The sequence below is a fragment of the Glandiceps talaboti genome, chromosome 19, assembly GCF_964340395.1.
Source record: "Glandiceps talaboti chromosome 19, keGlaTala1.1, whole genome shotgun sequence".
In the NCBI taxonomy this organism is placed as follows: Eukaryota; Metazoa; Hemichordata; class Enteropneusta; family Spengelidae; genus Glandiceps; species Glandiceps talaboti.
Window position 1 is genome coordinate 8,417,402 of NC_135567.1, and position 25,519 is coordinate 8,442,920.

Here is a 25,519-nt window from a genome sequence, read left to right on the forward strand (position 1 = left end):
AGTGAGTTGAGGTGTAAATGGTAACGATACTGTATCGGAACTAGACTGTGAGTGGAGGTGTAAATGGTAACGATACTGTATAGGAACTAGACTATGTGAGTGGAGGTGTAAATGGTAATGATACTGTATATAGGAACGAGACCTGTGAGTGGAGGTGTAAATGGTAACAATACTGTATAGGAACTAGACTAGTGAGTGGAGGTGTAAATTGTAATGATACTGTATAGGAACTAGACTAGTGAGTGGAGGTGTAAATGGTAATGATACTGTATAGGAACTAGACTAGTGAGTGGAGGTGTAAATTGTAATGATACTGTATAGGAACTAGACTATGTGAGTAGAGGTATAAATCGTAATGATCGATACTGTATAGGAACTAAACTATGTGAGTGAAGGTATAAATCGTAACGATACTGTATAGGAACTAAACTATGTGAGTGGAGGTGTAAATGGTAATGATACTGTATAGGAACTAGACTAGTGAGTGGAGGTGTAAATTGTAATGATACTGTATAGGAACTAAACTATGTGAGTGAAGGTATAAATCGTAACGATACTGTATAGGAACTAAACTATGTGAGTGGAGGTGTAAATGGTAATGATACTGTATAGGAACTAGACTAGTGAGTGGAGGTGTAAATTGTAATGATACTGTATAGGAACTAAACTATGTGAGTGAAGGTATAAATCGTAACGATACTGTATAGGAACTAAACTATGTGCGTGATGGTATAAATCGTAACGATACTGTATAGGAACTAGACTGTGAGTGGAGGTGTAAATGGTAACGATACTGTATAGGAACTAGACTATGTGAGTGGAGGTGTAAATGGTAATGATACTGTATAGGAACTAGACTAGTGAGTGGAGGTGTAAATGGTAACGATACTGTATAGGAACTAGACGAGTGAGTGAAGGAGTAAATGGTAATGATACTGTATAGGAACTAGACTAGTGAGTGGAGGTGTAAATGGTAACGATACTTTATAGGAACTAGACTAGTGAGTGAAGGTGTAAATGGTAATGATACTGTATAGGAACTAGACTACGTGAGTGGAGGTGTAAATGGTAACGATACTGTATAGGAACTAGACTAGTGAGTGGAGGTGTAAATGGTAACGATACTGTATAGGAACTAGACTAGTGAGTGAAGGTGTAAATGGTAAAGATACTGTATAGGAACTAGACTACGTGAGTGGAGGTGTAAATTGTAATGATACTGTATAGGAACTAAACTATGTGAGTGAAGGTATAAATCGTAACGATACTGTATAGGAACTAAACTATGTGAGTGAAGGTGTAAATGGCAATGATACTGTATAGGAACTAGACTAGTGAGTGGAGGTGTAAATAGTAATGATACTGTATAGGAACTAGACTAGTGAGTGGAGGTGTAAATTGTAATGATACTGTATAGGAACTAGACTAGTGAGTGGAGGTGTAAATGGTAATGATACTGTATAGGAACTAGACTATGTGAGTAGAGGTATAAATCGTAACGATCGATACTGTATAGGAACTAAACTATGTGAGTGAAGGTATAAATCGTAACGATACTGTATAGGAACTAAACTATGTGAGTGGAGGTGTAAATGGTAATGATACTGTATAGGAACTAGACTAGTGAGTGGAGGTGTAAATTGTAATGAAACTGTATAGGAACTAAACTATGTGAGTGAAGGTATAAATCGTAACGATACTGTATAGGAACTAGACTGTGAGTGGAGGTGTAAATGGTAATGATACTGTATAGGATCTAGACTATGTGAGTGGAGGTGTAAATGGTAACGATACTGTATAGGAACTAGACTATGTGAGTGTAGGTATAAATTGTAATGATACTGTATATAGGAACTAGACTAGTGAGTTGAGGTGTAAATGGTAACGATACTGTATCGGAACTAGACTGTGAGTGGAGGTGTAAATGGTAACGATACTGTATAGGAACTAGACTATGTGAGTGGAGGTGTAAATGGTAATGATACTGTATATAGGAACTAGACCTGTGAGTGGATGTGTAAATGGTAACAATACTGTATAGGAACTAGACTAGTGAGTGGAGGTGTAAATTGTAATGATACTGTATAGGAACTAGACTAGTGAGTGGAGGTGTAAATGGTAATGATACTGTATAGGAACTAGACTAGTGAGTGGAGGTGTAAATGGTAATGATACTGTATAGGAACTAGACTATGTGAGTGGAGGTGTAAATGGTAATGATACTGTATAGGAACTAGACTAGTGAGTGGAGGTGTAAATTGTAATGATACTGTATAGGAATTAAACTATGTGAGTGAAGGTATAAATCGTAACGATCGATACTGTATAGGAACTAAACTATGTGAATGAAGGTATAAATCGTAACGATACTGTATAGGAACTAAACTATGTGAGTGGAGGTGTAAATGGTAATGATACTGTATAGGAACTAGACTAGTGAGTGGAGGTGTAAATTGTAATGATACTGTATAGGAACTAAACTATGTGAGTGAAGGTATAAATCGTAACGATACTGTATAGGAACTAAACTATGTGCGTGATGGTATAAATCGTAACGATACTGTATAGGAACTAGACTATGTGAGTGGAGGTGTAAATGGTAATGATACTGTATAGGAACTAGACTAGTGAGTGGAGGTGTAAATGGTAACGATACTGTATATGAACTAGACTAGTGAGTGAAGGTGTAAATGGTAATGATACTGTATAGGAACTAGACTACGTGAGTGGAGGTGTAAATGGTAACGATACTGTATAGGAACTAGACTAGTGAGTGGAGGTGTAAATGGTAATGATACTGTATAGGAACTAGACTACGTGAGTGGAGGTGTAAATTGTAATGATACTGTATAGGAACTAAACTATGTGAGTGAAGGTATAAATCGTAACGATACTGTATAGGAACTAAACTATGTGCGTGATGGTATAAATCGTAACGATACTGTATAGGAACTAGACTGTGAGTGGAGGTGTAAATGGTAATGATACTGTATAGGATCTAGACTATGTGAGTGGAGGTGTAAATGGTAACAATACTGTACAGGAACTAGACTATGTGAGTGTAGGTATAAATTGTAATGATACTGTATATAGGAACTACACTAGTGAGTTGAGGTGTAAATGGTAACGATACTGTATCGGAACTAGACTGTGAGTGGAGGTGTAAATGGTAACGATACTGTATAGGAACTAGACTATGTGAGTGGAGGTGTAAATGGTAATGATACTGTATATAGGAACTAGACCTGTGAGTGGAGGTGTAAATGGTAACAATACTGTATAGGAACTAGACTAGTGAGTGGAGGTGTAAATTGTAATGATACTGTATAGGAACTAGACTAGTGAGTGGAGGTGTAAATGGTAATGATACTGTATAGGAACTAGACTAGTGAGTGGAGGTGTAAATGGTAATGATACTGTATAGGAACTAGACTAGCGGGTGAAGGTTTAAATGGTAATGATACTGTATAGGAACTAGACTACGTGAGTGGAGGTGTAAATGGTAATGATACTGTATAGGAACTAGACTATGTGAATAGAGGTATAAATCGTAACGATCGATACTGTATAGGAACTAAACTATGTGAGTGAAGGTATAAATCGTAACGATACTGTATAGGAACTAAACTATGTGAGTGGAGGTGTAAATGGTAATGATACTGTATAGGAACTAGACTAGTGAGTGGAGGTGTAAATTGTAATGAAACTGTATAGGAACTAAACTATGTGAGTGAAGGTATAAATCGTAACGATACTGTATAGGAACTAAACTATGTGCGTGATGGTATAAATCGTAACGATACTGTATAGGAACTAGACTGTGAGTGGAGGTGTAAATGGTAATGATACTGTATAGGAACTAGACTATGTGAGTGGAGGTGTAAATGGTAATGATACTGTATAGGAACTAGACTAGTGAGTGGAGGTGTAAATAGTAACGATACTGTATAGGAACTAGACTAGTGAGTGAAGGTGTAAATGGTAATGATACTGTATAGGAACTAGACTACGTGAGTGGAGGTGTAAATGGTAACGATACTGTATAGGAACTAGACTAGGGGGTGAAGGTGTAAATGGTAACGATACTGTATAGGATCTACTATGTGAGTGGAGGTGTAAATGGTAACGATACTGTATAGGAACTAGACTATGTGAGTGTAGGTATAAATTGTAATGATACTGTATATAGGAACTAGACTAGTGAGTTGAGGTGTAAATGGTAACGATACTGTATAGGAACTAGACTGTGAGTGGAGGTGTAAATGGTAACGATACTGTATAGGAACTAGACTATGTGAGTGGAGGTGTAAATGGTAACGATACTGTATAGGAACTAGACTATGTGAGTGGAGGTGTAAATGGTAACGATACTGTATAGGAACTAGACTATGTGAGTGGAGGTGTAAATTGTAATGATACTGTATAGGAACTAGACTATGTGAGTGGAAGTGTAAATGGTAACGATACTGTATAGGAACTAGACTAGTGAGTGGAGGTGTAAATGGTAACGATACTGTATAGGAACTAGACTGTGAGTGGAGGTGTAAATGGTAACGATACTGTATAGGAACTAGACTATGTGAGTGGAGGTGTAAATGGTAACGATACTGTATAGGAACTAGACTATGTGAGTGTAGGTATAAATTGTAATGATACTGTATATAGGAACTAGACTAGTGAGTTGAGGTGTAAATGGTAACGATACTGTATAGGAACTAGACTATGTGAGTGTAGGTATAAATTGTAATGATACTGTATATAGGAACTAGACTAGTGAGTTGAGGTGTAAATGGTAACGATACTGTATAGGAACTAGACTGTGAGTGGAGGTGTAAATGGTAACGATACTGTATAGGAACTAGACTATGTGAGTGGAGGTGTAAATGGTAACGATACTGTATAGGAACTAGACTATGTGAGTGGAGGTGTAAATGGTAACGATACTGTATAGGAACTAGACTATGTGAGTGGAGGTATAAATTGTAATGATACTGTATAGGAACTAGACTATGTGAGTGGAAGTGTAAATGGTAACGATACTGTATAGGAACTAGACTAGTGAGTGGAGGTGTAAATGGTAACGATACTGTATAGGAACTAGACTGTGAGTGGAGGTGTAAATGGTAACGATACTGTATAGGAACTAGACTGTGAGTGGAGGTGTAAATGGTAATGATACTGTATAGGAACTAGACTGTGAGTGGAGGTGTAAATGGTAATGATACTGTATAGGAACTAGACTGTGAGTGGAGGTGTAAATGGTAACGATACTGTATAGGAACTAGACTATGTGAGTGGAGGTGTAAATGGTAACGATACTGTATAGGAACTAGACTATGTGAGTGGAGGTGTAAATGGTAACGATACTGTATAGGAACTAGACTATGTGAGTGGAGGTGTAAATTGTAATGATACTGTATAGGAACTAGACTATGTGAGTGGAAGTGTAAATGGTAACGATACTGTATAGGAACTAGACTAGTGAGTGGAGGTGTAAATGGTAACGATACTGTATAGGAACTAGACTGTGAGTGGAGGTGTAAATGGTAACGATACTGTATAGGAACTAGACTATGTGAGTGGAGGTGTAAATGGTAACGATACTGTATAGGAACTAGACTATGTGAGTGTAGGTATAAATTGTAATGATACTGTATATAGGAACTAGACTAGTGAGTTGAGGTGTAAATGGTAACGATACTGTATAGGAACTAGACTATGTGAGTGTAGGTATAAATTGTAATGATACTGTATATAGGAACTAGACTAGTGAGTTGAGGTGTAAATGGTAACGATACTGTATAGGAACTAGACTGTGAGTGGAGGTGTAAATGGTAACGATACTGTATAGGAACTAGACTATGTGAGTGGAGGTGTAAATGGTAACGATACTGTATAGGAACTAGACTATGTGAGTGGAGGTGTAAATGGTAACGATACTGTATAGGAACTAGACTATGTGAGTGGAGGTATAAATTGTAATGATACTGTATAGGAACTAGACTATGTGAGTGGAAGTGTAAATGGTAACGATACTGTATAGGAACTAGACTAGTGAGTGGAGGTGTAAATGGTAACGATACTGTATAGGAACTAGACTGTGAGTGGAGGTGTAAATGGTAACGATACTGTATAGGAACTAGACTATGTGAGTGGAGGTGTAAATGGTAACGATACTGTATAGCAGGGCTCGAAATTCGTTTTTTTTCTTGGTAGCCCAGGTGGGCTACCATCTTTAAAATTTGGTAGCCCGAGAGCAATGACTGGTAGCCCATATGCATGCATTCCTAAATTAATGGTGTCTGTATATATATGTAACTATATGATGTATTGAATTCGATGATTGATTGAATAACTTAAGAGTCACGTTAACTCGTTATATGTGTGTATTTCATGCCATATTTTGACATTGGGAACGCAATTTTTTGCATGTATGTGTCTCTGGGGACGTGTCATAAAGAGGGACCGTATGAGGCTTACTGTTACAACGTATGGTTATCATTGCAATGAAGAAAAAACATGTAGTCGCAGTTCGTACTTGTAACTATTATCTAAATCTCTTGGTGCAGTGAGACCTGTAAAATTTGAATATGATTCAACGTATGGAAAACGTATAAACAGTTTCATAAGCCCCATGGCCATTTCCTGATGTGGAGACTACATCTTGGGTAGTTTAGAAACTATGTGCTGTTATCATTATCTATCCACGTGATTGGTTACTTATTAACAGACGGGTTAGACAGGATTTGTATTAATACATGACGGCCATTATGGCAAAGCCCCTTCCATTCATGGGCGAAGAGATAATCAAACAGAGTCTAAGACCACATCAGCAGACGGTCCATGCTGAAAACTTCACTCAGATAAATTCAAATCATCATGTCACCATTTCATTCTCACTAGAACTTCAACTTTCTTTTGAGCTTTGCTACTACTACTAGATCGAATGCATTACGTGAATTTACCATTCACCACTGCATGCTCTCAGGGGTTGCGTGAGCGTGGTTTACACACGGAATGTTTTAGGCATCGTTCAAGAATAAATGAATCTGTAGGTGTATACCAAGTTAACAGTTCTCATCAGCATAAAATTTTATCAAACACCATTACAACTGTGTCTCTGTCAAGTTGAAAGTTAAAGCTGTCATTCATGTTATGGAATTTAGTTACTGCAGCAGTGCTGTACCGAGAGTGTACTGTACTCCGACTCCGAGAAGAACCGAAAGGGCCCGGGCCGGAGAGCAGATTTCCAGAGAGTGATTACCATGGGAAATTGAAAGTACAGAAAGATAACATTAAATCGCTATACAGAATATTGTTGCATATAAATGTTTTGTTGTGACATTTTGGAAGTACAAGCTGTGTATACGATGAACGGAAGAATGACGTGTACAGTGTACATGTATTCCGTGTACATTTGATATACATGATGTAGTGGGGATGCAAATTTGGAAAAGACGCACAGATTTTGACGCTAATTTTGGCGAGAACACGTCCCACAGGACTGCGACTTCGGAGGCCCCTGGCCCGGGAAGGTGTCAGAGTCAGGGTGTCACAGTTTCATTCAAAACTTAGTAGCCCAATTGGGCTACCACTCACATAATTTGGTAGCCCAGAGACAAACATTGGTAGCCAAATGACACGGGGCTACCGTTAATTTCGAGCCCTGTATAGGAACTAGACTATGTGAGTGGAGGTGTAAATGGTAACGATACTGTATAGGAACTAGACTATGTGAGTGGAGGTGTAAATTGTAATGATACTGTATAGGAACTAGACTATGTGAGTGGAAGTGTAAATGGTAACGATACTGTATAGGAACTAGACTAGTGAGTGGAGGTGTAAATGGTAACGATACTGTATAGGAACTAGACTGTGAGTGGAGGTGTAAATGGTAACGATACTGTATAGGAACTAGACTATGTGAGTGGAGGTGTAAATGGTAACGATACTGTATAGGAACTAGACTATGTGAGTGTAGGTATAAATTGTAATGATACTGTATATAGGAACTAGACTAGTGAGTTGAGGTGTAAATGGTAACGATACTGTATAGGAACTAGACTATGTGAGTGTAGGTATAAATTGTAATGATACTGTATATAGGAACTAGACTAGTGAGTTGAGGTGTAAATGGTAACGATACTGTATAGGAACTAGACTGTGAGTGGAGGTGTAAATGGTAACGATACTGTATAGGAACTAGACTATGTGAGTGGAGGTGTAAATGGTAACGATACTGTATAGGAACTAGACTATGTGAGTGGAGGTGTAAATGGTAACGATACTGTATAGGAACTAGACTATGTGAGTGGAGGTATAAATTGTAATGATACTGTATAGGAACTAGACTATGTGAGTGGAAGTGTAAATGGTAACGATACTGTATAGGAACTAGACTAGTGAGTGGAGGTGTAAATGGTAACGATACTGTATAGGAACTAGACTGTGAGTGGAGGTGTAAATGGTAACGATACTGTATAGGAACTAGACTGTGAGTGGAGGTGTAAATGGTAATGATACTGTATAGGAACTAGACTGTGAGTGGAGGTGTAAATGGTAATGATACTGTATAGGAACTAGACTGTGAGTGGAGGTGTAAATGGTAACGATACTGTATAGGAACTAGACTATGTGAGTGGAGGTGTAAATGGTAACGATACTGTATAGGAACTAGACTATGTGAGTGGAGGTGTAAATGGTAACGATACTGTATAGGAACTAGACTATGTGAGTGGAGGTGTAAATTGTAATGATACTGTATAGGAACTAGACTATGTGAGTGGAAGTGTAAATGGTAACGATACTGTATAGGAACTAGACTAGTGAGTGGAGGTGTAAATGGTAACGATACTGTATAGGAACTAGACTGTGAGTGGAGGTGTAAATGGTAACGATACTGTATAGGAACTAGACTATGTGAGTGGAGGTGTAAATGGTAACGATACTGTATAGGAACTAGACTATGTGAGTGTAGGTATAAATTGTAATGATACTGTATATAGGAACTAGACTAGTGAGTTGAGGTGTAAATGGTAACGATACTGTATAGGAACTAGACTATGTGAGTGTAGGTATAAATTGTAATGATACTGTATATAGGAACTAGACTAGTGAGTTAAGGTGTAAATGGTAACGATACTGTATAGGAACTAGACTGTGAGTGGAGGTGTAAATGGTAACGATACTGTATAGGAACTAGACTATGTGAGTGGAGGTGTAAATGGTAACGATACTGTATAGGAACTAGACTATGTGAGTGGAGGTGTAAATGGTAACGATACTGTATAGGAACTAGACTATGTGAGTGGAGGTATAAATTGTAATGATACTGTATAGGAACTAGACTATGTGAGTGGAAGTGTAAATGGTAACGATACTGTATAGGAACTAGACTAGTGAGTGGAGGTGTAAATGGTAACGATACTGTATAGGAACTAGACTGTGAGTGGAGGTGTAAATGGTAACGATACTGTATAGGAACTAGACTGTGAGTGGAGGTGTAAATGGTAATGATACTGTATAGGAACTAGACTGTGAGTGGAGGTGTAAATGGTAATGATACTGTATAGGAACTAGACTGTGAGTGGAGGTGTAAATGGTAACGATACTGTATAGGAACTAGACTGTGAGTGGAGGTGTAAATGGTAATGATACTGTATAGGAACTAGACTGTTATACGTACAATAACAAACATTTGCCACATTTATTAATGTTTTAAAGGACTTGGCATTATGTTGTTTCTCAGTGATTTTCAAACTGGGAAGCCATGATAAATTTGTTCATAAATTAAAAAAATCCAAAAATAAATACTCACTCCTCATCGATATGTTATAGGTGCTTGTCATTTGTGTTGCATAAATAAATCTACCAACACAAATGAAGTTTTACGCCGTATGTTCACAATGAATGATCCCTCCAGTATGAACACACAGTGGCATTGTACTACTGCTAGTGGCAGTACTACATATTATTATTAGTAGATGTGTTACAGTTTATGAACGGAAACTAAAAAATTCGCTAACCTTGAGGGCAAAGCAACGTATTATTGCGGCTGTTCAGTGCTGATGGAAACACCGTTCTCCCCGTAGGACAGTCATTGAAATCGTCTGAATCCCTCGCCTTGCTGGTAAACGTAATACTAATAGTTTTATGCACGGACAGATCGATACCAGCTGTTGTGTCCATTTTCACAACGTCGATTGAAGTAATAGACGGGTCAAAGTTCAAAGTTGTAATGGTTATTTTTGGACGACAGAGGGCGCTAGTTGAAATTGACTTCATATTCAGTTGATATCGGTACGAAGTTTTTTCGTGCCCCCCCCCCTCCATTTTCTCCTCAGTTTCCCCTTTCGTAAATTCTGCCCGTTCCCTTATATTCCTCGTTTGCGGGACTTCTAGTTCTATTTCAATATTTCTGTGTAGTAATAATCCTGAATTTTGTGATTTTCTAATGTCTGAAGTACACAATCTCACAAAAGGTCATTTTTTGGTCAACATCCACTCTGCAGTGGTTACTTCTCCCAAAACTACATTTTTAACATTAGCCATATTGCCATCCATGGCCAGAAGTCAGATATTTTGCCCGAAATACATTTTTTACATTTAACTCATGCACGTTTTACATTTTTTTAAACAGAAGTTAGAAATCATTTTTTACATTCTCTGACTGCACGAAATACATTCTAAGATCGGGCGGACGGTCCAGGGAGCTTGTAATAAATGCATTTAATACATTTCAGAGTTGTACGAAATACATTCTAGTATTGGGAGACGGTAGAAGACTTGCATTTAATACATTTAATACATTTAATACATTCTGAATTGCACGTACGAAATACATTCTAGTATCAGGAGACGGTACCAGCGCTATGGAAGACGAGTGGATCCACAAGAATTGATTAAGCCCACGAGTAGTTCTGTTTACAGCGGCAAATCAGGCCAAAACAACGAGAAGAAAAGAAAGACCAAGATATATTTACTATTTCTGACGAGGAGCGCAACGACTTAGATTCGCTTGGCTGCCAAACTGAGAAATCGCGAAACAGAAAGGACGAACCCATAGGACAGCAGAGATCTGTGCTGCAGTATAGTGTGGGATAGTGTTTGGTTTATGTGAACTTTCGGCTCAGAGTGTCACTATCGTAAGTTTACTGTTTCTTGATTTGGTTGTTGTGCCACAGTGAAAGTTTGCCGATGTACTTTGCATATGACAACGGTTGTCATTTACATAACTTTGTAAAAAATCCTAAACGTACTGATCCTCTACAAAAAGTGTCAGAGTTTTGAATGATTTAACCATTGGAGTTGACTGAATGCATTTCCAAAATCATAGCTCAAGTATTTTGGGTTTTTAACTGAATGTATTCTGGTATTGTTAATATACGGGTTTCCTCTACATTTTGTATGTATGTATTACGTACAATAAATCACGTCAACATTGAATTGTTTAGTCTGTCTGTCTGTCTGTCTGTCTGTCTGTCTGTCTGTCTGTCTGTCTGTCTGTCTGTCTGTCTGTCTGTCTGTATGTCTGTCTGTCTGTGTATGTATGTATGTATGTATGTATATATGTATGTATGTATGTATGTATGTATGTGTGTGTGTGTATGTATGTATGTATGTATGTATGTATGTATGTATGTATGTATGTATGTATGTATGTATGTATGCATGTATGTATGCAGTGATACAGTACATATGCCATCATAAAGACTGCAATTTAAAATGTCTGTCTGTCTGCCTGCCCGCCCGTCCGTCCGTCCGTCCGTCCGTCCGTCTGTCTGTCTGTCTGTCTGTCTGTCTGTCTGTCTGTCTGTCTGTCCGTCCGTCCGTCCGTCCGTCCGTCCGTCCGTCTGTCTGTCTGTCCATATATAAAAATACATTGAAAGTATTGGTAGAGACGATGTCGATGTTGAGTTGTTTGCATTTAGATATCCCATAGTCTGTAAGGTACGCCGTGACGGGGCGCCCTCACACATCGGCCACCCCCCCCCCCCCCAGTGAGGGCTAAACGTCACGACGTATCTTACAGTCTAGAGAAGTGCCAGTGTTTATAAAATTGACAACAGATAGACAGTGATAATCGGCAATACGCAATATTAACTAGAGCTAATGTAACTTATAAAAAGAAAATGCTAACCGTTCACAGGTGGATGAACTTTTCCCGTTATTTAAGTTAATCTCGAATGGATTTTACTTTGCTACTCGATATTACAACATCATCATGTTTTCCCGTACGTACACGGTGTCCCCAAAATGGCTGGCGCTGGCGCGCTATGGAGGCTTTTTTGACGGTTTGTGCGCATTACGAGAAATGAAATAATACGTTGCTATTTGGTGTTTTAAGGTAGAATGGAAGCATTTGTGGAGTTCCGTGTGATTTATTTGTTGGTAAATGTCCAGGGACGAGAAATATCTCGGGTGGTGGCAGTAGCCGTTCCAGTGAGGGCGGGCTACTGACACCGGGGTGGTACTAGACACTCCGTTAAGTTAAAATGAATTGTTGGGCTTCCTTGAACGGAGGCTGTGGTCCCTCATGTCACCGAGTTGTAAGCCTGGGAAGGACTTTACGTAGACCAAGGACAGTTACCTTTCTTATAACTATGAGGACACCCCTGGAACGAAGTGGAATAATTGATCATCATCACGGTATCGTCTGATGTGTATGCTACTTATAGGACTAACACATTTATGAAAAGAGGGGTGGGTGGGTAAGTGGATCTCGTAGTCATGTGATATGTGGGACTACATGTAGTTATATTTTTAGCTGAGTGCAATGGACTGCGGTGATTAATTTAACAACGGATAGATAACCGTTGCTATAGATACCTGAGTGAATGAATGAATGAATGAGTGAGTGAGTGAGTGAATGAATGAATGAGTGGATGAATGAATGAATGAATGAATGAATGAATGAATGAATGAATGAATGAAGAAAAGAACACTAGTACTCTGCTTGTAAAAAAATAAACAATGTCATGTGACCCCTTGTCAATGATGTGATGTGATATAATACAATTTTAAGAGTGGGTGTCAGACTAGCAAAATACCTTTGTTTGATTGAACTCATGTCCACTCGATAACAGCATAATGCAGTTTACGATGTTTTACTGATCTCTGATACAAAAATATGTACACACCGTGTGCATGACTATGAACGGGCATGGCACAAGTTATATTCATCCGGTTGAACGAGCGCCCGCTATCAAGGCAACGCGCGAGGATGTGACCTTTCACCCTTGTAAGCTTCACCAGTCGAAAACAAAACACGGTTCAATAACATGGACACATCAGCTGGTATCAGTCTGTCCCTACGTAAAACCATTAATGTAACCTTTAACGAGACAGAATACCAGCACGACAGAGATGACATTTCTACGGGGAGATCGATATTTCAGTCCGTCCAGACAAAAGACTCACGTAACGTCGACGGCTTGTCCTCACAAGGTAAGTAATATCACCGATCAGGCACGGAGAAAGTCTCCGTTTTGGTCTAGTGTGCCTTGCTGTCAGGGACGTTCTCGGATTAGTTCATTCCAGATGAATGAAAGAATCGCAGTCCTAATATTCCGTGTAGTTCTGTTTTGGATCTCCATCTCTGTTTATGTGGACACTCGGTCCCATTGCGATATATAGTCAATCTTGATGGGTGTTTTCGGTTTTAAAAAAAAATTAAGCGGTTCGTCCACAGAGACGAATACGTTGTAACTTGAATGGTTATTTTAAAAATGATTTTCACTCAAACTACATTTTATGTAAAAACGCTTATTCGTATCATATAGTCAATTGTTGTGCACTATCTCAGTTTGAAAGTCCATACCACCATATTAGGCCTCAAAAATACGATATTTTGAATTTCATGATGAACAAAATGTCTCTACATTTTCCATTAGGATGGAACCATGCTGTTCTATTCAACAGCAATAAGCATGGCATGTATGTTGTGTGTACTGTACGCTGTACATCTCAGAATCCATGCTGTTTTGCTTCTGTGTCCTACCACCCAGCATCGGCACTGTTTTGTCTTGTACTCTATTATACTGTAGCCTAGAATCCATGCTGTTCTGTTCTGAAGCAAAAAACCATGCTGTTCTAGGGTAGAGCCTAGAATCCATGCTGTTCTGTTCTAAAGCAAAAAACCATGCTGTTCTAGGGTAGAGCCTAGAATCCATGCTGTTCTGTTCTAAAGCAAAAAACCATGCTGTTCTAGGGTAGAGCCTAGAATCCATGCTGTTCTGTTCTAAAGCAAAAAACCATGCTGTTCTAGGGTAGAGCCTAGAATCCATGCTGTTCTGTTCTAAAGCAAGAAACCATGCTGTTCTAGGGTAGAGCCTAGAATCCATGCTGTTCTGTTCTAAAGCAAAAAACCATGCTGTTCTAGGGTAGAGCCTTGAATCCATGCTGTTCTGTTCTAAAGCAAGAAACCATGCTGTTCTAGGGTAGAGCCTAGAATCCATGCTGTTCTGTTCTAAAGCAAAAAACCACGCTGTTCTAGGGTAGAGCATTGAATCCATGCTGTTCTGTTCTAAAGCAAAAAACCATGCTGTTCTAGGGTAGAGCCTGGAATCCATGCTGTTCTGTTCTAAGGCAAAAACCCATGCTGTTCTAGGGTAGAGCCTAGAATCCATGCAGTTCTGTTCTAAAGCAAAAAACCATGCTGTTCTAGGGTAGAGCCTAGAATCCATGCTGTTCTGTTCTAAGGCAAAAACCCATGCTGTTCTAGGGTAGAGCCTAGAATCCATGCTGTTCTGTTCTAAGGCAAAAACCCATGCTGTTCTAGGGTAGAGCCTAGAATTCATGCAGTTCTGTTCTAAGGCAAAAACTCATGCTGTTCTAGGGTAGAGCCTAGAATCCACGCTGTTCTGTTCTAAGGCAAAATGTCATGCTGTTCTAGGGTAGAGCCTAGAATTCATGCAGTTCTGTTCTAAGGCAAAAACCCATGCTGTTTTAAGGTAGAGCCTAGAATCCATGCTGTTCTGTTCTAAGGCAAAAACTCATGCTGTTCTAGGGTAGAGCCTAGAATCCATGCTGTTCTGTTCTAAGGCAAAAACCCATGCTGTTCTAGGGTAGAGCCTAGAATTCATGCAGTTCTGTTCTAAGGCAAAAACTCATGCTGTTCTAGGGTAGAGCCTAGAATCCACGCTGTTCTGTTCTAAGGCAAAACGTCATGCTGTTCTAGGGTAGAGCCTAGAATTCATGCAGTTCTGTTCTAAGGCAAAAACCCATGCTGTTTTAAGGTAGAGCCTAGAATCCATGCTGTTCTGTTCTAAGGCAAAAACCCATGCTGTTCTAGGGTAGAGCCTAGAATTCATGCTGTTCTGTTCTAAGGCAAAAACCCATGCTGTTCTAGGGTAGAGCCTAGAATCCATGCTGTTCTGTTCTAAGGCAAAAAACCCATGCTGTTCTAGGGTAGAGCCTAGAATTCATGCAGTTCTGTTCTAAGGCAAAAACTCATGCTGTTCTAGGGTAGAGCCTAGAATCCACGCTGTTCTGTTCTAAGGCAAAACGTCATGCTGTTCTAGGGTAGAGCCTAGAATTCATGCAGTTCTGTTCTAAGGCAAAAACCCATGCTGTTTTAAGGTAGAGCCTAGAATCCATGCTGTTCTGTTCTAAGGCAAAAACCCATGCTGTTCTAGGGTAGAGCCTAGAATTCATGCTGTTCTGTTCTAAGGCAAAAACCCATGCTGTTCTAGGGTAGAGCCTGGAATCCATGCTGTTCTGTTCTAAGGCAAAAAAACCATGCTGTTCTAGAGTACAGCCTTGAATCCATACAGTTCTGTATCTGTATCTGTACCATGCATACTGTATGTTATCCAAGTTCTTCTAGAGTACACAGCACAGTCAGGATTTCATGCTATACTGTAAAGCCTTGACTTGAACCCAATCTGTGTTATGTGTGTGTTTGTCGTACTGCCCAGAATCCATAAGATTTGCATGGCACCATACTGTTCTCTGTTGTGTACAGCATAGCTTAGAAGTCTTGTTGTTTTGTTCCCAATAACATGGGGCCATGCTGTTCTATTCTTGTATGGTACTAGCTTTATATCCATGCTGTTCTGCTCTATAGCAAGTGATATCCATGTTGTTCCCAGGAAATGAAAATGAAATGCAATGTAATCCATACGTTACTCTGGTAATTGAGATTTCACTCAGGTTTACTCTCAGATAGACACAATCTAAAACTACTGACATGTTGATACAACCATAGACCCTACACCACCTTCTCTGACATAAAATTATGATATGTTAATTATGGTGTAGAAAGAACACCTTTATACATAGCCCCTAGAGTCTATGGTTTATATAGTCTCAGTGGGGAGTTCAAGTTTCATAAACTTATACTGTAGTGTTTTGGGATTTCCAATATTTACACTATCTTGATAAAGGGTGATTAGAATCACACAACAGATTAACTGCTATCACCCATTTGTATGATCAACCACATTGAAGAACAATAGATTTAAAGTTATGTATATATCTTAGAAAACTGAAGGCTCTATTGCCAGTGTACATGTAATGTCTAAATATTGGTATTTCTAACAATGTTTATCTTAAACTGTGAAATGTTCACGGATGAAAGAAAATCAATATTAGCACACTTTAAAATATGGCCCCCAGATTTGTCAGACAGAAAAATTCCTAAATATAATGAACAGTAAAAATGAGAATATAATTAAAGAAGTGGCTAAATACACATACACATGCTTCAAACTTAGAGAGCGGTACACTGTCAGCTGCCTCGAAAAAACAAATACATAAATATTTTAAACATAAGCCGTTTTTGACACCCTACTAAGGTGTATTTTCTTTGTTTTTCTCTGTATTGTTATTGTCAGGTTATTTTCCTTCTTTATTGTGAATAGGTCTGATGTCCAGATTTGGATAAAAATACAATAACGAATTATTATTAATGATTAATTATTAATTAATTAATTAATGATATAGTGTTGGTTGTCAGATTGCAAATGTGTATACAGTTACAACTAATATCTTTACATGTGCAGAGAGAGCACACCAAAGTACAATCTGATTAGATTCTGATGTAGTGTACATGTCACAATTTCTTTTTGGCTGTTACATTTACTGTCGTTTGTTCCTTTGTAAGTGCTTGTTACATACATCTGACACAATACGATAGGATTTCCTCAGCCTTACGAGAGTGCTGAATGAAATCATTCAACCAATGAAAATGCGTAATATGCCAAAACATACGAGTGCATAACTTCAGAGCGATCTTGTCGAAAAGAGCATGAGCACAGAGCACAGACAATGTTATTGTCTGGTGGTTCTCTTTCTTTCATTTTTGACTGAGTTTTAAGACGGATTCTGGTTGGCTACTCGTAAGTATGAAATTGGGTACAGGAAAACCTATAGTATTGTGTCAGATGTATGTAACGAGTGCTCACAAATGAACAGACGACAGTAAACGTAACAGCCAAAACAGAAATCACGACATGTACACTACATCGGATTTTAATCAGATTTACCAAAGTATAAAATGGATTTATCTGTTTGTTAAAATTCAAGATCTTTATTATTTTATTATTTTATTTATTTATAAATGGTTTTGATGCAATTACTGAATATAAACAAATACAAATACAGAGTTAAATACAAATATACGAGACAGATACATTTGTACCAAGATTATGCAAATTTTGAAAACTGAGAGGAGTGGTAGAATGCAGAAGTCATTAGATTGATGAACTGTATTTGCTACAATGTATGCCCTGATTTATACTCACAGTGCAATATTAATCATTAATTTTCATTTCTATGTAAAAAAAGAAAACATTTTTCTTCTTGGCAAATTTTAAAATGGCCATTTCCCTTTCTCTGTATTATTATTTCTAGATTGTTGCTACCTATGGGAAGCAGTGAAGAAGTCTAATAAAGTACAAGACATCAGAGACTGTTTTATTAAAACAACTCAAGAATTATTTCTTGGTCTTACCAATGATACACTCACAGAGAAAGGTATGTACTGAAGTCTAATGGTACATTTATACAGGTATCTATCTTAGAAATTGTTAATATATTATAATTCCTTTCTGTTTTGATAGCCCGATGTCAGTCTGATGAAAAAACTGAACAAGCCTATCTAACTAACTAGTGCAGGCATTAATCCTAAGCTAGTCTGGATAGGACTGGTGTAGACATTAACCATTCCAGTTGCTAACACATACTGGTGAGGTGTTAGTGCCAGCCTAGTGTTAGCACTGAGCTAGTCTGGTGTTAACATACGACTGGTGCATTCATTAACCCTTCCAGTTGCTAACACATACTGGTAAGGTGTTAGTGTCAGCCTAGTGTTAGCACTGAGCTAGTCTGGTGTTAACATACGACTGGTGCAGGCATTAACCCTACCAGTTGCTAACACATACTGGTAAGGTGTTAGTGTCAGCCTAGTGTTAGCACTGAGCTAGTATGGTGTTAACACAGGACTGGTACAGACATTAACCCTTCCAGTTGCTAACACATACTGGTAAGGTGTTAGTATCAGCCTAGTGTTAGCACTGAGCTAGTCTGGTGTTAACATACGACTGGTGCAGGCATTAACCCTTCCAGTTGCTAACACATACTGGTAAGGTGTTAGTGTCAGCCTAGTGTTAGCACTGAGCTAGTATGGTGTTAACACAGGATTGGTACAGACATTAACCCTTCCAGTTGCTAACACATACTGGTGAGGTGTTAGTGTCAGCCTAGTGTTAGCACTGAGCTAGTCTGGTGTTAACATAAGACTGGTGCGGGCATTAACCCTTCCAGTTGCTAACACATACTGGTAAGGTGTTAGTGTCAGCCTAGTGTTAGCACTGAGCTAGTATGGTGTTAACACAGGATTGATACAGACATTAACCCTTCCAGTTGCTAACACATACTAGTGAGGTGTTAGTGTCAGCCTAGTGTTAGCACTGAGCTAGTCTGGTGTTAACATAGGACTGGTACAGATATTAACCCTTCCAGTTGCTAACACATACTGGTAAGGTGTTAGTGTCAGCCTAGTGTTAGCACTGAGCTAGTCTGGTGTTAACACAGGACTGGTACAGACATTAACCCTTCCAGTTGCTAACACATACTGGTGAGGTGTTAGTGTCAGCCTAGTGTTAGCACTGAGCTAGTCTGGTGTTAACATAGGACTGGTAAAGATATTAACCCTTCCAGTTGCTAACACATACTGGTGAGGTGTTAGTGTCAGTCTAGTGTTAGCACTGAGCTAGTCTGGATAGGACTGGTGCAGGCATTAACCCTTCCAGTTGCTAACACATACTGGTGAGGTGTTAGTGTCAGCCTAGTGTTGACACTGAGCTAGTATGGTGTTAACACAGGATTGATACAGACATTAACCCTTCCAGTTGCTAACACATACTAGTGAGGTGTTAGTGTCAGCCTAGTGTTAGCACTGAGCTAGTCTGGTGTTAACATACGACTGGTGCAGGCATTAACCCTTCCAGTTGCTAACACATACTGGTAAGGTGTTAGTGTCAGCCTAGTGTTGGCACTGAGCTAGTATGGTGTTAACACAGGATTGATACAGACATTAACCCTTCCAGTTGCTAACACATACTAGTGAGGTGTTAGTGTCAGCCTAGTGTTAGCACTGAGCTAGTCTGGTGTTAATATACGACTGGTGCAGGCATTAACCCTTCCAGTTGCTAACACATACTGGTAAGGTGTTAGTGTCAGCCTAGTGTTAGCACTGAGCTAGTCTGGTGTTAACACAGGACTGGTACAGACATTAACCCTTCCAGTTGCTAACACATACTGGTGAGGTGTTAGTGTCAGCCTAGTGTTAGCACCGAGCTAGTCTGGTGTTAACATAGGACTGGTAAAGATATTAACCCTTCCAGTTGCTAACACATACTGGTGAGGTGTTAGTGTCAGTCTAGTGTTAGCACTGAGCTAGTCTGGATAGGACTGGTGCAGGCATTAACCCTTCCAGTTGCTAACACATACTGGTGAGGTGTTAGTGTCAGCCTAGTGTTAGCACTGAGCTAGTCTGGTGTTAACATACGACTGGTGCAGGCATTAACCCTTCCAGTTGCTAACACATACTGGTAAGGTGTTAGTGTCAGCCTAGTGTTAGCACTGAGCTAGTATGGTGTTAACACAGGATTGATACAGACATTAACCCTTCCAGTTGCTAACACATACTAGTGAGGTGTTAGTTTCAGCCTAGTGGTAGCACTGAGCTAGTCTGGTGTTAACATACGACTGGTGCAGGCATTAACCCTTCCAGTTGCTAACACATACTGGTAAGGTGTTAGTGTCAGCCTAGTGTTAGCACTGAGCTAGTCTGGTGTTAACACAGGACTGGTACAGACATTAACCCTTCCAGTTGCTAACACATACTGGTGAGGTGTTAGTGTCAGCCTAGTGTTAGCACTGAGCTAGTCTGGTGTTAACATAGGACTGGTACAGATATTAACCCTTCCAGTTGCTAACACATACTGGTGAGGTGTTAGTGTCAGTCTAGTGTTAGCACTGAGCTAATCTGGATAGGACTGGTGCAGGCATTAACCCTTCCAGTTGCTAACACATACTGGTGAGGTGTTAGTGTCAGCCTAGTGTTAGCACTGAGCTAGTCTGGTGTTAACATACGACTGGTGCAGGCATTAACCCTTCCAGTTGCTAACACATACTGGTAAGGTGTTAGTGTCAGCCTAGTGTTAGCACTGAGCTAGTATGGTGTTAACACAGGATTGATACAGACATTAACCCTTCCAGTTGCTAACACATACTAGTGAGGTGTTAGTTTCAGCCTAGTGGTAGCACTGAGCTAGTCTGGTGTTAACATACGACTGGTGCAGGCATTAACCCTTCCAGTTGCTAACACATACTGGTAAGGTGTTAGTGTCAGCCTAGTGTTAGCACTGAGCTAGTCTGGTGTTAACACAGGACTGGTACAGACATTAACCCTTCCAGTTGCTAACACATACTGGTGAGGTGTTAGTGTCAGCCTAGTGTTAGCACTGAGCTAGTCTGGTGTTAACATAGGACTGGTACAGATATTAACCCTTCCAGTTGCTAACACATACTGGTGAGGTGTTAGTGTCAGTCTAGTGTTAGCACTGAGCTAGTCTGGATAGGACTGGTGCAGGCATTAACCCTTCCAGTTGCTAACACATACTGGTGAGGTGTTAGTGTCAGCCTAGTGTTAGCACTGAGCTAGTCTGGTGTTAACACAGGACTGGTGCAGGCATTAACCCTTCCAGTTGCTAACACATACTGGTAAGGTGTTAGTGTCAGCCTAGTGTTAGCACTGAGCTAGTCTGGTGTTAACACAGGACTGGTACAGACATTAACCCTTCCAGTTGCTAACACATACTGGTGAGGTGTTAATGTCAGCCTAGTGTTAGCACTGAGCTAGTCTGGTGTTAACATAGGACTGGTACAGATATTAACCCTTCCAGTTGCTAACACATACTGGTGAGGTGTTAGTGTCAGTCTAGTGTTAGCACTGAGCTAGTCTGGATAGGACTGGTGCAGGCATTAACCCTTCCAGTTGCTAACACATACTGGTGAGGTGTTAGTGTCAGCCTAGTGTTAGCACTGAGCTAGTCTGGTGTTAACATAGACTGGTGCAGGCATTAACCCTTCCAGTTGCTAACACATACTGGTAAGGTGTTAGTGTCAGCCTAGTGTTGGCACTGAGCTAGTATGGTGTTAACACAGGATTGATACAGACATTAACCCTTCCAGTTGCTAACACATACTAGTGAGGTGTTAGTGTCAGCCTAGTGTTAGCACTGAGCTAGTCTGGATAGGACTGGTGCAGGCATTAACCCTTCCAGTTGCTAACACATACTGGTAAGGTGTTAGTGTCAGCCTAGTGTTGGCACTGAGCTAGTATGGTGTTAACACAGGATTGATACAGACATAAACCCTTCCAGTTGCTAACACATACTAGTGAGTTGTTAGTTTCAGCCTAGTGTTAGCACTGAGCTAGTCTGGTGTTAACATACGACTGGTGCAGGCATTAACCCTTCCAGTTGCTAACACATACTGGTAAGGTGTTAGTGTCAGCCTAGTGTTAGCACTGAGCTAGTCTGGTGTTAACACAGAACTGGTACAGACATTAACCCTTCCAGTTGCTAACACATACTGGTGAGGTGTTAGTGTCAGCCTAGTGTTAGCACTGAGCTAGTCTGGTGTTAACATAGGACTGGTACAGATATTAACCCTTCCAGTTGCTAACACATACTGGTGAGGTGTTAGTGTCAGTCTAGTGTTAGCACTGAGCTAGTCTGGATAGGACTGGTGCAGGCATTAACCCTTCCGGTTGCTAACACATACTGGTGAGGTGTTAGTGTCAGCCTAGTGTTAGCACTGAGCTAGTCTGGTGTTAACACAGGACTGGTGCAGGCATTAACCCTTCCAGTTGCTAACACATACTGGTAAGGTGTTAGTGTCAGCCTAGTGTTAGCACTGAGCTAGTCTGGTGTTAACACAGGACTGGTACAGACATTAACCCTTCCAGTTGCTAACACATACTGGTGAGGTGTTAGTGTCAGCCTAGTGTTAGCACTGAGCTAGTCTGGTGTTAACATAGGACTGGTAAAGATATTAACCCTTCCAGTTGCTAACACATACTGGTGAGGTGTTAGTGTCAGTCTAGTGTTAGCACTGAGCTAGTCTGGATAGGACTGGTGCAGGCATTAACCCTTCCAGTTGCTAACACATACTGGTGAGGTGTTAGTGTCAGCCTAGTGTTAGCACTGAGCTAGTCTGGTGTTAACATACGACTGGTGCAGACATTAACCCTTCCAGTTGCTAACACATACTGGTAAGGTGTTAGTGTCAGCCTAGTGTTAGCACTGAGCTAGTATGGTGTTAACACAGGATTGATACAGACATTAACCCTTCCAGTTGCTAACACATACTAGTGAGGTGTTAGTTTCAGCCTAGTGGTAGCACTGAGCTAGTCTGGTGTTAACATACGACTGGTGCAGGCATTAACCCTTCCAGTTGCTAACACATACTGGTAAGGTGTTAGTGTCAGCCTAGTGTTAGCACTGAGCTAGTCTGGTGTTAACACAGGACTGGTACAGACATTAACCCTTCCAGTTGCTAACACATACTGGTGAGGTGTTAGTGTCAGCCTAGTGTTAGCACTGAGCTAGTCTGGTGTTAACATAGGACTGGTACAGATATTAACCCTTCCAGTTGCTAACACATACTGGTGAGGTGTTAGTGTCAGTCTAGTGTTAGCACTGAGCTAATCTGGATAGGACTGGTGCAGGCATTAACCCTTCCAGTTGCTAACACATACTGGTGAGGTGTTAGTGTCAGCCTAGTGTTAGCACTGAGCTAGTCTGGTGTTAACATACGACTGGTGCAGGCATTAACCCTTCCAGTTGCTAACACATACTGGTAAGGTGTTAGTGTCAGCCTAGTGTTAGCACTGAGCTAGTATGGTGTTAACACAGGATTGATACAGACATTAACCCTTCCAGTTGCTAACACATACTAGTGAGGTGTTAGTTTCAGCCTAGTGGTAGCACTGAGCTAGTCTGGTGTTAACATACGACTGGTGCAGGCATTAACCCTTCCAGTTGCTAACACATACTGGTAAGGTGTTAGTGTCAGCCTAGTGTTAGCACTGAGCTAGTCTGGTGTTAACACAGGACTGGTACAGACATTAACCCTTCCAGTTGCTAACACATACTGGTGAGGTGTTAGTGTCAGCCTAGTGTTAGCACTGAGCTAGTCTGGTGTTAACATAGGACTGGTACAGATATTAACCCTTCCAGTTGCTAACACATACTGGTGAGGTGTTAGTGTCAGTCTAGTGTTAGCACTGAGCTAGTCTGGATAGGACTGGTGCAGGCATTAACCCTTCCAGTTGCTAACACATACTGGTGAGGTGTTAGTGTCAGCCTAGTGTTAGCACTGAGCTAGTCTGGTGTTAACACAGGACTGGTGCAGGCATTAACCCTTCCAGTTGCTAACACATACTGGTAAGGTGTTAGTGTCAGCCTAGTGTTAGCACTGAGCTAGTCTGGTGTTAACACAGGACTGGTACAGACATTAACCCTTCCAGTTGCTAACACATACTGGTGAGGTGTTAATGTCAGCCTAGTGTTAGCACTGAGCTAGTCTGGTGTTAACATAGGACTGGTACAGATATTAACCCTTCCAGTTGCTAACACATACTGGTGAGGTGTTAGTGTCAGTCTAGTGTTAGCACTGAGCTAGTCTGGATAGGACTGGTGCAGGCATTAACCCTTCCAGTTGCTAACACATACTGGTGAGGTGTTAGTGTCAGCCTAGTGTTAGCACTGAGCTAGTCTGGTGTTAACATAGACTGGTGCAGGCATTAACCCTTCCAGTTGCTAACACATACTGGTAAGGTGTTAGTGTCAGCCTAGTGTTGGCACTGAGCTAGTATGGTGTTAACACAGGATTGATACAGACATTAACCCTTCCAGTTGCTAACACATACTAGTGAGGTGTTAGTGTCAGCCTAGTGTTAGCACTGAGCTAGTCTGGATAGGACTGGTGCAGGCATTAACCCTTCCAGTTGCTAACACATACTGGTAAGGTGTTAGTGTCAGCCTAGTGTTGGCACTGAGCTAGTATGGTGTTAACACAGGATTGATACAGACATAAACCCTTCCAGTTGCTAACACATACTAGTGAGTTGTTAGTTTCAGCCTAGTGTTAGCACTGAGCTAGTCTGGTGTTAACATACGACTGGTGCAGGCATTAACCCTTCCAGTTGCTAACACATACTGGTAAGGTGTTAGTGTCAGCCTAGTGTTAGCACTGAGCTAGTCTGGTGTTAACACAGAACTGGTACAGACATTAACCCTTCCAGTTGCTAACACATACTGGTGAGGTGTTAGTGTCAGCCTAGTGTTAGCACTGAGCTAGTCTGGTGTTAACATAGGACTGGTACAGATATTAACCCTTCCAGTTGCTAACACATACTGGTGAGGTGTTAGTGTCAGTCTAGTGTTAGCACTGAGCTAGTCTGGATAGGACTGGTGCAGGCATTAACCCTTCCGGTTGCTAACACATACTGGTGAGGTGTTAGTGTCAGCCTAGTGTTAGCACTGAGCTAGTCTGGTGTTAACACAGGACTGGTGCAGGCATTAACCCTTCCAGTTGCTAACACATACTGGTAAGGTGTTAGTGTCAGCCTAGTGTTAGCACTGAGCTAGTCTGGTGTTAACACAGGACTGGTACAGACATTAACCCTTCCAGTTGCTAACACATACTGGTGAGGTGTTAGTGTCAGCCTAGTGTTAGCACTGAGCTAGTCTGGTGTTAACATAGGACTGGTAAAGATATTAACCCTTCCAGTTGCTAACACATACTGGTGAGGTGTTAGTGTCAGTCTAGTGTTAGCACTGAGCTAGTCTGGATAGGACTGGTGCAGGCATTAACCCTTCCAGTTGCTAACACATACTGGTGAGGTGTTAGTGTCAGCCTAGTGTTAGCACTGAGCTAGTCTGGTGTTAACATACGACTGGTGCAGACATTAACCCTTCCAGTTGCTAACACATACTGGTAAGGT